The sequence below is a fragment of the Nannobrachium achirus genome, assembly GCF_963921795.1.
Source record: "Nannobrachium achirus genome assembly, chromosome: 24".
Lineage (NCBI taxonomy): Eukaryota > Metazoa > Chordata > Actinopteri > Myctophiformes > Myctophidae > Nannobrachium > Nannobrachium achirus.
This window is the reverse complement of record NC_137831.1, coordinates 34,233,438-34,243,437: the sequence shown is the minus strand read 5'-3', so window position 1 is coordinate 34,243,437 and position 10,000 is coordinate 34,233,438.

Sequence of the window (10,000 nt, the reverse complement as noted above, 5' to 3'; positions counted from 1 at the left end):
GGGGGGCAGCTGTTGCCAGCCACACACAATCTTGTCTGGTTGGATTAGAGAGAGAGAGAGAGAGAGAGAGAAAGAGAGAGAGAGAGAGAGAGAGAGAGAGAGAGAGAGAGAAATTTGGTGTTTTCTTTTTCTCCTATTTTTCTCTCTCCCTTTTCCATCCTTTTTTTTTGTTGTTCCCTATTCTTCTTTTTTTCCTTATCAGTCTCTTTTCTTTTTATTGCTTTTTCCCTTACTTTTCTTTCTTTCTTTTTTTCTTTCCTGAAACCAATACCATGTGCACTTTAGACTTACTCCCGAAAATGATATTGAGTCTGACCAATATGTTTAAGTCATTGTGTCAGGGGCTGTGTCAGACCCGCTGTACCTGTCTGTCTTGTGCCCATAAATGGTGAATTCTATATGTCTGTCTACCTGTGTCCCTTTTCTGCCCATATATGGAGATTGCTGATGTCATTAGTATATGATGCCTGCAACCGCCTGGCCAAAATAGCTCTAGACTGTCTTAAGTCTAAGATATACTGTACATGTCAGACTATTGGAATAGATTTTTAGTGAGCCCTCCTTGTTATTTATTTTGTTGCTGCCGTCATGGCTGCCAGTTCCCACCTGATGTCGTGTGGGAGTTCCGACTGCTCCAGGCGGTACTGCAAGACTGCTAGCTTGGATAACGTCTTCAGACTAGGACTTAAATATAACATCTGTAAAATACCCAATGTTCCATAGAGGAGGATACGATCTTCCACCATGCAACAGTCCACGCTGCAGTTCCACTGTATGTCTTTCCCCTTAGGCTCAACTTTCTTCCAGGAAAAGGTTTTAGGATTGAGTTTCCATAGATTATTAAAGATCTGCTTCAGACGAGAGTTGAAGCCACCAAATATGTGCAGCTCTCCATTGTAGGCAAAGGCTGCATGACCTCTGCGTCTTTCTGGAAGCTGTGCAGAAGGCATGGTGAGCCAGCAGTTTGTCTCTGTGTCAAATACTCTGACATTGTTGCACTGCTCATCCTCATCCGGGTCTCCTTGGCCCCCAAACACAAACATATGTGTCCCGATGATGGTGGCAGAGTGCGTTGTTGAAGCAGGTGGCGGAGTGCCTCTGGTGTAAATTAAAGACCAGAACATTGTGGTGGTGTCCAACTTATGGATATCATTAGTCCATCGATACGACTGGGATTGTCCTCCATGGATATACATGACCCTCCCCAAGACACAGGCTGAGTGGTTGCACCTTGCCTCTGGAATAGTCCCAGAAACTTTGGGCTTCAGCCATCTGTGGGCAATGACATCAAATGCATAAAGAACGTTGTCCGAGTATCTCCCTTTGATGTTGAACCAGTTGCCGTTCAGTTCCATTTTACAATTCACTATCCCTGCCCAGACGTAGACGATACTGTCTGTCAACACAGCTGTATGGCCTTCGCGCATGCAGGGAATTTCAAGTGTACATCCTCCTTTTTCGGTCGTCGCCAAGGACAACATCTTCCAGCGCAAAGACACTGTGTTGAAAACGTTCACGTCCATCGGATCCTTGTTGGTCATCCCGTCACAGAAGAGGCCTCCAAAGAAGTACACATTGTCCCTCACTGGCCCAGCAGCGCAAGCAAAGAAGAGTGCAGTCTGTGGGGTCGGTGGGGCTCTTTTCATGGTCCTTGACCAGCACAACATCGCAAACCCTCTCTGTGTGACTGTCTCTGTCTGTCTCTTTGCCTCTCCTCTTTTTGCCTCTATCCCTGTTTTGACTTCAGCACCTTATATACAGTAGCTCCCATAGCTCTGGTCCGATGTCGCACTCAAAACAAACTCATGCCATGCATTTAACGCAACACCGATTTGCTCTGCAGTCCTTACGCTCTTGTCACTATGACTCAGCCATAACTACGGAGTCTGTTGGCGAACCTTCAATGTGTGGCAGCAGTTCAGAGATCTCCATATATAGTCCATGGGCCAGACCCCTAATTCTTGGATATCGGATGCATGTGCAAAGGTTGCATGTGATTTTTGAGCGGTGCTAACCGCTCCTATAGACCGCTTAAAAAAAATGATGTCACAAATGATGTCACAAATGATGATGACATGAGTCCGCTAGACCAATGAAACACTTAGATTCTGTTGATCTGTCCATGATGTCATAGTCACATAGGCACCCGATTGGTTAACTCTGATTTAGAACGCGTTTAGGCCGCCTAAATTACGTCATAAAAAATTATTGAGCGGTGCTAACATTGAATTTCAAAATAGTTCATTTGAATTTCTCAGTTGTATGAGTCATGTATTATTATCTATAATACATGAAAACAAACCACACTTTTAGACAGAGCGCTTTAATCACAGGGCCCTGTCTAAAAGTGTGGTTTGTTTTCATGTATTATAGAGATATCCAGCTCAAGACAATTTTGAAATTCAAATGAACTATTTTGAAATTCAAAGAATATAAATAAACAGCTTATCACAAATGATGATGACATGAGTCCACTAGACCAATGAAACACTTCGATTCTGTTGATCTGTCCATGATGTCATAGTCACATATAGGCACCCGATTGGTTAACTCTGATTTAGAACGCGTTTAGGCCGCCTAAATTACGTCATAAAAAATTATTGAGCGGTGCTAACCTTGAATTTCAAAATAGTTCATTTGAATTTCTCAATTGTATGAGTCATGTATTATCTATAATACATGAAAACAAACCACACTTTTAGACAGAGCGCTTTAATCACAGGGCCCTGTCTAAAAGTGTGGTTTGTTTTCATGTATTATAGAGATATCCAACTCAAGACAATTTTGAAATTCAAAGAATATAAATAAACAGCTTATGATAACCAACTCCATATCCTGGACACTTCATGGGAGCGAAAATACAGTAGAACCTCCTTCTCCTCTTTGGATCTGCAACTACTGTTGAATTTTGTACAATCGGTCTCTCATCTTGCCGGCCTTCTGGCTAAACTGGGACAGTGATCATGAAGGTGATACCTATAATAATGTCATGTTTGGCAGATCCTTGCGGATGTCAGCACTGAGTGACAGAGAGAATGTTTGCAAGATGTCTAGAATGTCTAGAACCACTCCACAGCAGATGTGGGAAAGTCTCGACCAAACAAGTCCAGTATTTGTCTGCAACTCTACAGATCCTTTTGTCATTGTGGTTAAAGTAAAGCAATAGAAACTGTGCATGACATTCCAGCTGCTCTTCATGCTCTTTGGTCTTGGGCTTCTCAGCCATCATTTGCAAGAAGACATCAAATATCGTCCCAACAGAAATAACACATGCCAGACTTGTCTTTTCGAATGACTTTGTCTTCAAAGTATCTTAACATGACCTTTCAGGGTCATTAGAATGCACTATCCTCATGTATTCTAATATTTAGGTACCGGTATGTAGACATGGCAAAGTCCAGCTTATGGTCCTTATAGTACCAGTACTCATCCAGACACCACAGCCCCACACAGAACACCTGGAAGGGGGCGGTGGCTCTCTCCCTGAAGAGCTCCAGGAAATCAGGCACCATCAACAGTTGGGTCTCTCCTTAGGTCTTCTGTACAGGTGGGTCTCTCCTTAGGTCCTCTTCCTCAGGTGGGTCTCTCCTTAGGTCCTTAGGTCCCACTTCTCCAGGTATTCTTTGTCTTTCTTCAGGTGATGAATAACACCGGTAGGTTTCCCCCGCACAGTCCTTTCCAAAGTTTCCTCTGCCTTCTGGATGCCGAGTCTGAAGTCGGCCACATTTGGACGCAGCTTCCGTCCTCTATGGTAAACAGCCAGTGCAGACTCAAAATCCCCCATGGTGCACAGTGCCTCTGCCTTACAGTACAATCCCTTGTAAAATGTCTTGTCATGTTTAAGAGATGCCTCAGCGTCCCTTAAAGCATTTTCTGAATCCCCCATCTTCAGGAAACATTTAGATCGCTCAGCGAGGCAGTCCTTGTCTTCCACCTTGAGCATTAATCCCATGGAATAGCTTTCTATAGCTTTGATATAGTGCCCCTTTTGGTACAACTGATCTCCCATTGCCAAATAACTTTGAAATGTCGGGAAGAAGGGGATGACCTTTGGTGGGACGACCTTTGGCGCTGGGGCTCCTTCCGTGTCAATCATGGTGGCGGCCATTTCAGCCTTTATGTGGTGCTCGCTGCTCGTGCGATACCAGACAATTGTGATCCGCTTTTGGAGAAATTACCTGTGTTGGTTTGACTGCTGCTTTTATATCCGTTACGCTGACGACAGATCTACCCATGACGTCATCCATTGCTTTGTGGAGTTCAGTTTTGAAGCCTTGATTTCGGCAAATTGGATGTACTGTAGCCTACATGTAGGATGCTGTCATCATGCCATAGGTGACCATATACTGTAGGCCTATTTGTTGTTGTTGGGTGGGAGAGTGGAACTGGGGAGACACATTTTTGCGATCCCCCATCTTCAAGAAACATTTATTTTAGATCATCCGACATAATGTTCAAGTGCCACGTTCCTTTCCCTACAGAGAGAAAGACAGCGAGAGGGACATGGAGAGATCTATTCAATATTCTTCTATGAGTCTCGGTATCTGAATCTATCTCCAGATGTCTCTGTAAATCTGTATACTACTATATTCTTCTGTATATAGCTAATTTATAACTAAATATGACGTCATGCCGTGACGTGACGTATCATGCTCGTTTCCTCGACAACACTGCCCCCGTGAATCCGATAACATGAGGATTCACAACGTACCGGTATGTTAGAGGTAACGAATGTTTCTTCTTCGCGTCTCCTAGTCCTGTTGCGTGGATCTGATGTGAATTATTCCGTTTGGGACCTTCTAAGTCTATGCTACTTCGCTCTTCCTTGAAGCAGATTATAAGGTTGGGGTGGAGTGGAGCTATGATGGGTCTACTCTATGCTGATGAGATTACATATCTTCAAGACGCTAGAAATATCGTGGTAATGTAGAATTCATCTTTGAGGTCTTGAATGTCATGTTGAACTATGAAGGTTGAGTAAGTACATCACATTTCCATATGCTACGTGAACACATCACATTGTGACTGTAAGTAAGCTATGTAGGTACATTGCGAAGAAAGGGCTTGAAATCAAAGTTCACAGTATATCATTGCGACCGTAGGACGCATTTACTACCAAAACCTCCACCGGCTGTCCGTCTGTGAGTCAATGAGTCAGTGAGTGAGTCACACTTTTGCCCTGCTCATATCTCCACAACCGTTGCCCCCATCCATGCCAAATGTTGCACACACACTCCTTACCTGCCAAACTACAACCTCCAAGGACCCCCAGAGCTCCAGGGACCTGGGGGACCCCCAGGTGTAAATAAATGTCCCTCCGTGAGTGACACGTCACACATCACACTTTTGCCCTGCTCATATCTCCACAACCGTTGCCCCCATCCATGCCACATTTTGCACACACACTCCTTACCTGGCAAACTACAACCTCCAAGGACCCCTGGTGTAAAAAATGACCACATGTGCAAAAATGACCAAATGACCACCCCAAGTGGTGGCGCCCCCAGTGGAGGACCCCCTCCACTGCAGCTCACATAAAATGCCGTAACTCGGGCTAGGAGCGTCCGGGAGAGCCGGGGCCGGTACCTATTCGTCCGCCAAGGCAGCGCGGAGACCCCACCCCTCATTTCTCACATGGCCCTCTTCTAGCGCCACCTGAAGGCCGATTTTTAAAACACATTTTTGGACACTGCTCCTACAGTTTTTGCCCTAAAATCACGCAAATCGCTACACAGTATGTCTACACTCATCCCATCAACATGAATCTGTCCCATATAGCGCCACCTTCAGGCCGATTTTTAAAAAACACATTTTTGGACACTGCTCCTACAGATTTTGCCCTAAAATCACGGAAATCACTACACAGCATGTCTACACTCATGTGATCAACATGGATCAGGAAGATTTTGGAAAAAAACATTTTTGCCCTATTTGTGGAGATAAGCGACCATCTCCCGATTAGGGAGTCTTACTGGTACTCCCTAAATATTTCTGCACCGCTCACTTCGCACAGGTGCGATTTTTTTTTCTTTCTTTTACAATGTAGGCATTCAGCAGACGTCCAGAGCGACAATAAGCAAGTACAGCACAAGGTTTGAGTCAAATGCATAGCAATAGTAATCTAGGATCGTAGTTAAACAACGATCGGCATTTCCATATTATTCTAGTCTGGTGATCGGCACTGAGGGCATGGAGAAATATACTCTCTACATGGTGGGAGTTGAAACAGACTCCTAGCACAGAATAGCTAGCAGATCTCGTTCAACTCAATGGAGGTGGTTCCAGATAGCTACAAGTAAACTGCTGCAGTCGGTCAACGGGAGCGGGACTCGAACCCGCGACACGCTGTCAGGCATCAGAGCCTATGTGGTATGCGCCTGGATCGCTAGGCCAGCGGGCAACCTAGGGTTTTAATTCAACAATGTCAGTGCTGGCTTCATTAGTCTGAAATCTCTTTATGGAACCTGCATTTCCAAGGGGCAGATTAAAAAGAAATGCCTCTGGTGATAAACCCGCCCCATATCTGCATACTGGACCCTTCTTCGCAGGGGTTGAAATCCAATCACAACTGAGCGGTGACATTTTTATTTTGCAATGGCAGATTAGTCTGGTTTCCAGACTACACTGATGACAGTGCTGTCTACACAAGTCTAATAAAAGTATGTGGTCTATTAAAACAACTTTAATCTGCAACACAATCTGATACAACATGTAATGGGGGTCCCTGTTTTATCCCTCTCAGCTAAGGGGTCTTATGGCTCAGCCCCATCAATCATCTCTCCACCTGATATTTTGTAGAAAGGACTTCAGCTCTTAACACTCAGGACGCCACCATTCACTTACGCTTTATTTTGAAGAGCCCCGGAAGCTCCGTGCGTGTGCACGTGGGTGTACACTGACGATCCAAGATGGACGTCTGTTTGTTTACAAACGGTCGCGAAAACTAAAATCCTAACCGGGGCCGACCATCACGGCATAGTGTCGCCGTGAAGACAAGCTGATCTCGGCCTCCTCGGCGTTATTTGCACCTTATTTCGAGATAAAGCCGTTTTTATGTTTCAGTATAGAATAGGAGTCAATGGATAATGGCCGCTCTTGGTTGCTTCTGGCTGCGTTGCGTCATGACGTATGCAGTTTTTTCTTTCACCAGCACCCGTAGCAAGCGTCTGAGATGCGGGTTACCATGGAAACCTTATCTCGTCTGTGAACGTGTTTGGCTACCGAGAGCAGCCAAACTGTTAATGGTGTTAATAATGTTTTTCTCTTGTGTCTTTCTAGTGGCTGACGAGAGCAACATGCGATCACTAGCAGGACATGGAGCAGGTGAGTGTTCATGTTAAACACATAAGCACACAGCATCTCCAACTAGAAAGGGGCGCTCCACAGAGCACTTATCTCCACCAGGCCAGGAAAGGAATTAAGTACATGAGGTGGAAGTAAATGTACTCCAGCACTGTACATTAAACAGTAAAACATTTTACTCATGCATTGTACTCACTATTGTACTTTTACTCCATAAATGTTATTTCAAGACTTAAGTTACCAGATACGTGGACACGGTTTTGGGAAGGAGATAAAGGATAGAAAGAACAAAAGCAATTAGAAAGGAAATCACGTATCATTTTGAGGGTCCTTGACATGAAACAAGTTTGAGAACCACTACTCTAAAGAAGGTTGGTCCCTCCTCAGATCATACTGTAGGCCTTGCTCTCCTGGCTCTGTGTGTGCGTATTGGCCAGCAGCGGGGCTGGGTAGAGGGAGAGAACACTCCATGTTTTATGGCTCCAGGAGTCGGCAGGGCCCTGCGTGCTCAATCCTCACCCCGCCTGACAGCAGCTCATTACATTACACCATGGAGCCGCTCGCTGCTGCTTCATCCAGCCCTGTACGCACTTCATCTGTGCTAGACCCACACCCTGTCTGTCTGTCTGTCTGTCTGTCTGTCTGTCTGTGTGTGTGTTTCTCTTTGTCTCTCTCTGCGGCTGTGTTGGCTGGCCCTCTTTCAGATGTTGTCATGTAGATCGGTACACAGTATCTCTGTAGCCTTTAAACGAAACGGGTATTTCTTACATTGATGCTCCTACATATTATCATGCAAGCACCAGTTAAAGTTACTTTCCATCCCTCATATACTGTGTGCACAGTGCACACCCCATAACCCACACACTGCACATCATTTCGGAGCTCATATCTTTGAACGGGTAAGGACTAGTAAATGTAATTGTCAACGACAAAAACACAATTAAATCGTTAATCACAATTATTTGAGTGACAATTAATCGTTTTTTTCATAATCGTGACAGCCCTATTTGGGATATGTGAGGACTCCACCCGACAGACAGATAAGAGACTTCCTGCCACACATGCGCACACGCACACGTGCACACACACGCACACAGACGGTCCTTAAATCCAAAACGGCGACAGCAAAGCGAAACCTGTTGCCAGTATATAGCAATACAAATTTCCCTGAGTGCTAGACGCCGACCTCAAAACACCACACTCAGCATTCCCACAAGTGGCGGGCCAACCCCAACCCCCTCCCCCGCACCCCCCGCAATCTTTCTCCCATTTCTGATCAGCACTCATAACCCTTATGGACCGCGATAAATAACTGGCTCCATCCCTCCGCTGTTGACGTACAGCCTAATGCGTATTGACAGGGCTTTCTGTGTCCGTTTCTTATTTATTTATTTTTCTTCCCGTTTAGCTTACGCGGCACTATATGCTGCAGGTCGGCTTACACTGCGTCACTCACACCAGGGATGTGCACAAATATACATCAAAGGGGGCTTGAGCCCCTGCCCCTTTATCTGTCTGTAAAAGTGCCCTCTCCAGACCATGAATGCAGTTTTACTATGGTGAAAGAAATGCAAATTCCACCTTTCCATGCCATACCTGAAGGTGGCGTTCAAGAGAATTGCCTTGCCCTCCTGAACTTGAATGCAGCATCTTATGTTGAAAGAATTGCCCTCTCTGTGTAGAAATCCATGCTGTACGTCACATCTCCAGTAGTGACTTGATTATGCTTAGTTCAGTGTGGTGTCAAGCACTGAAAATAGCCAACCTCCGAGCTTGGAGGTCTGCTATTTTCGATATTTCCATCAAAAAAACTCTTTTAGACATTTCAGCCCCTGCCTCTTTAACATTCTCTGCACGTCCCTGCCTCACACACGCATCATGGGAGCGGGTGTGTGCGCACACAATTTTTTGTCCTATCAGGACAAAAAAGAAAAAGAAAAAAGTATTCCGATTTTATGAATGCATTTCTTGTTATTTTATGTTTTATTTGCCATTTAAAAATAGCAGATCTCACAACCTCAAGCTCGCTTGGTGAGGTTATAGATGTTGCTTGGTGGTTTCCAGCAGTGGTCCTTGAGGTGGATCCAGGTAGTCTCCAGCTAAATTATGGACAGTTGGTAAACAATTGAACCCTTATAGATCTGGAGAGGGTAAACGGTTTAACTTCTAACTACTTTAAGTCGACGCAATTAGAGAATGTGGAAGAATTGTTACTTTGGTCAATGTTTGCCTGTCAATATGTTACCAACATTGGTACAGCATGGAATTGTGAACAAAGTCTTATCCAACGATAAAAAAAATAGTCTACGTTTTCGGTCTGAGAGGCTAAATCTGATCAAATGGTGGTCCTTGGCTCAGATGCAGAATAAATAATGGACCTTGATGTGAAAAAGTTTTGAAAAGCACTTATTTCTATTTTCAGTTTGCGATTACAGCACACAACTGAAGTATAAAAAAGGGGAAAAAAAGCATTTCTCTTGTGAGTCCTCACAATTTTGTAATTCTAGTATTCTACTATATTTTACCAATGTTTCCTATTGAGATTGGCACATTCTTATTGAGATTGACACATTTGCTCACAATGCGTCGCAGCGCGACACACGATAAAATTAAATCTCCACGACGCGATTATTATTATTATTATTATTATATATTTTTTTTATTCCAATAAACGATAACAGCGATTATCGTCCCACCC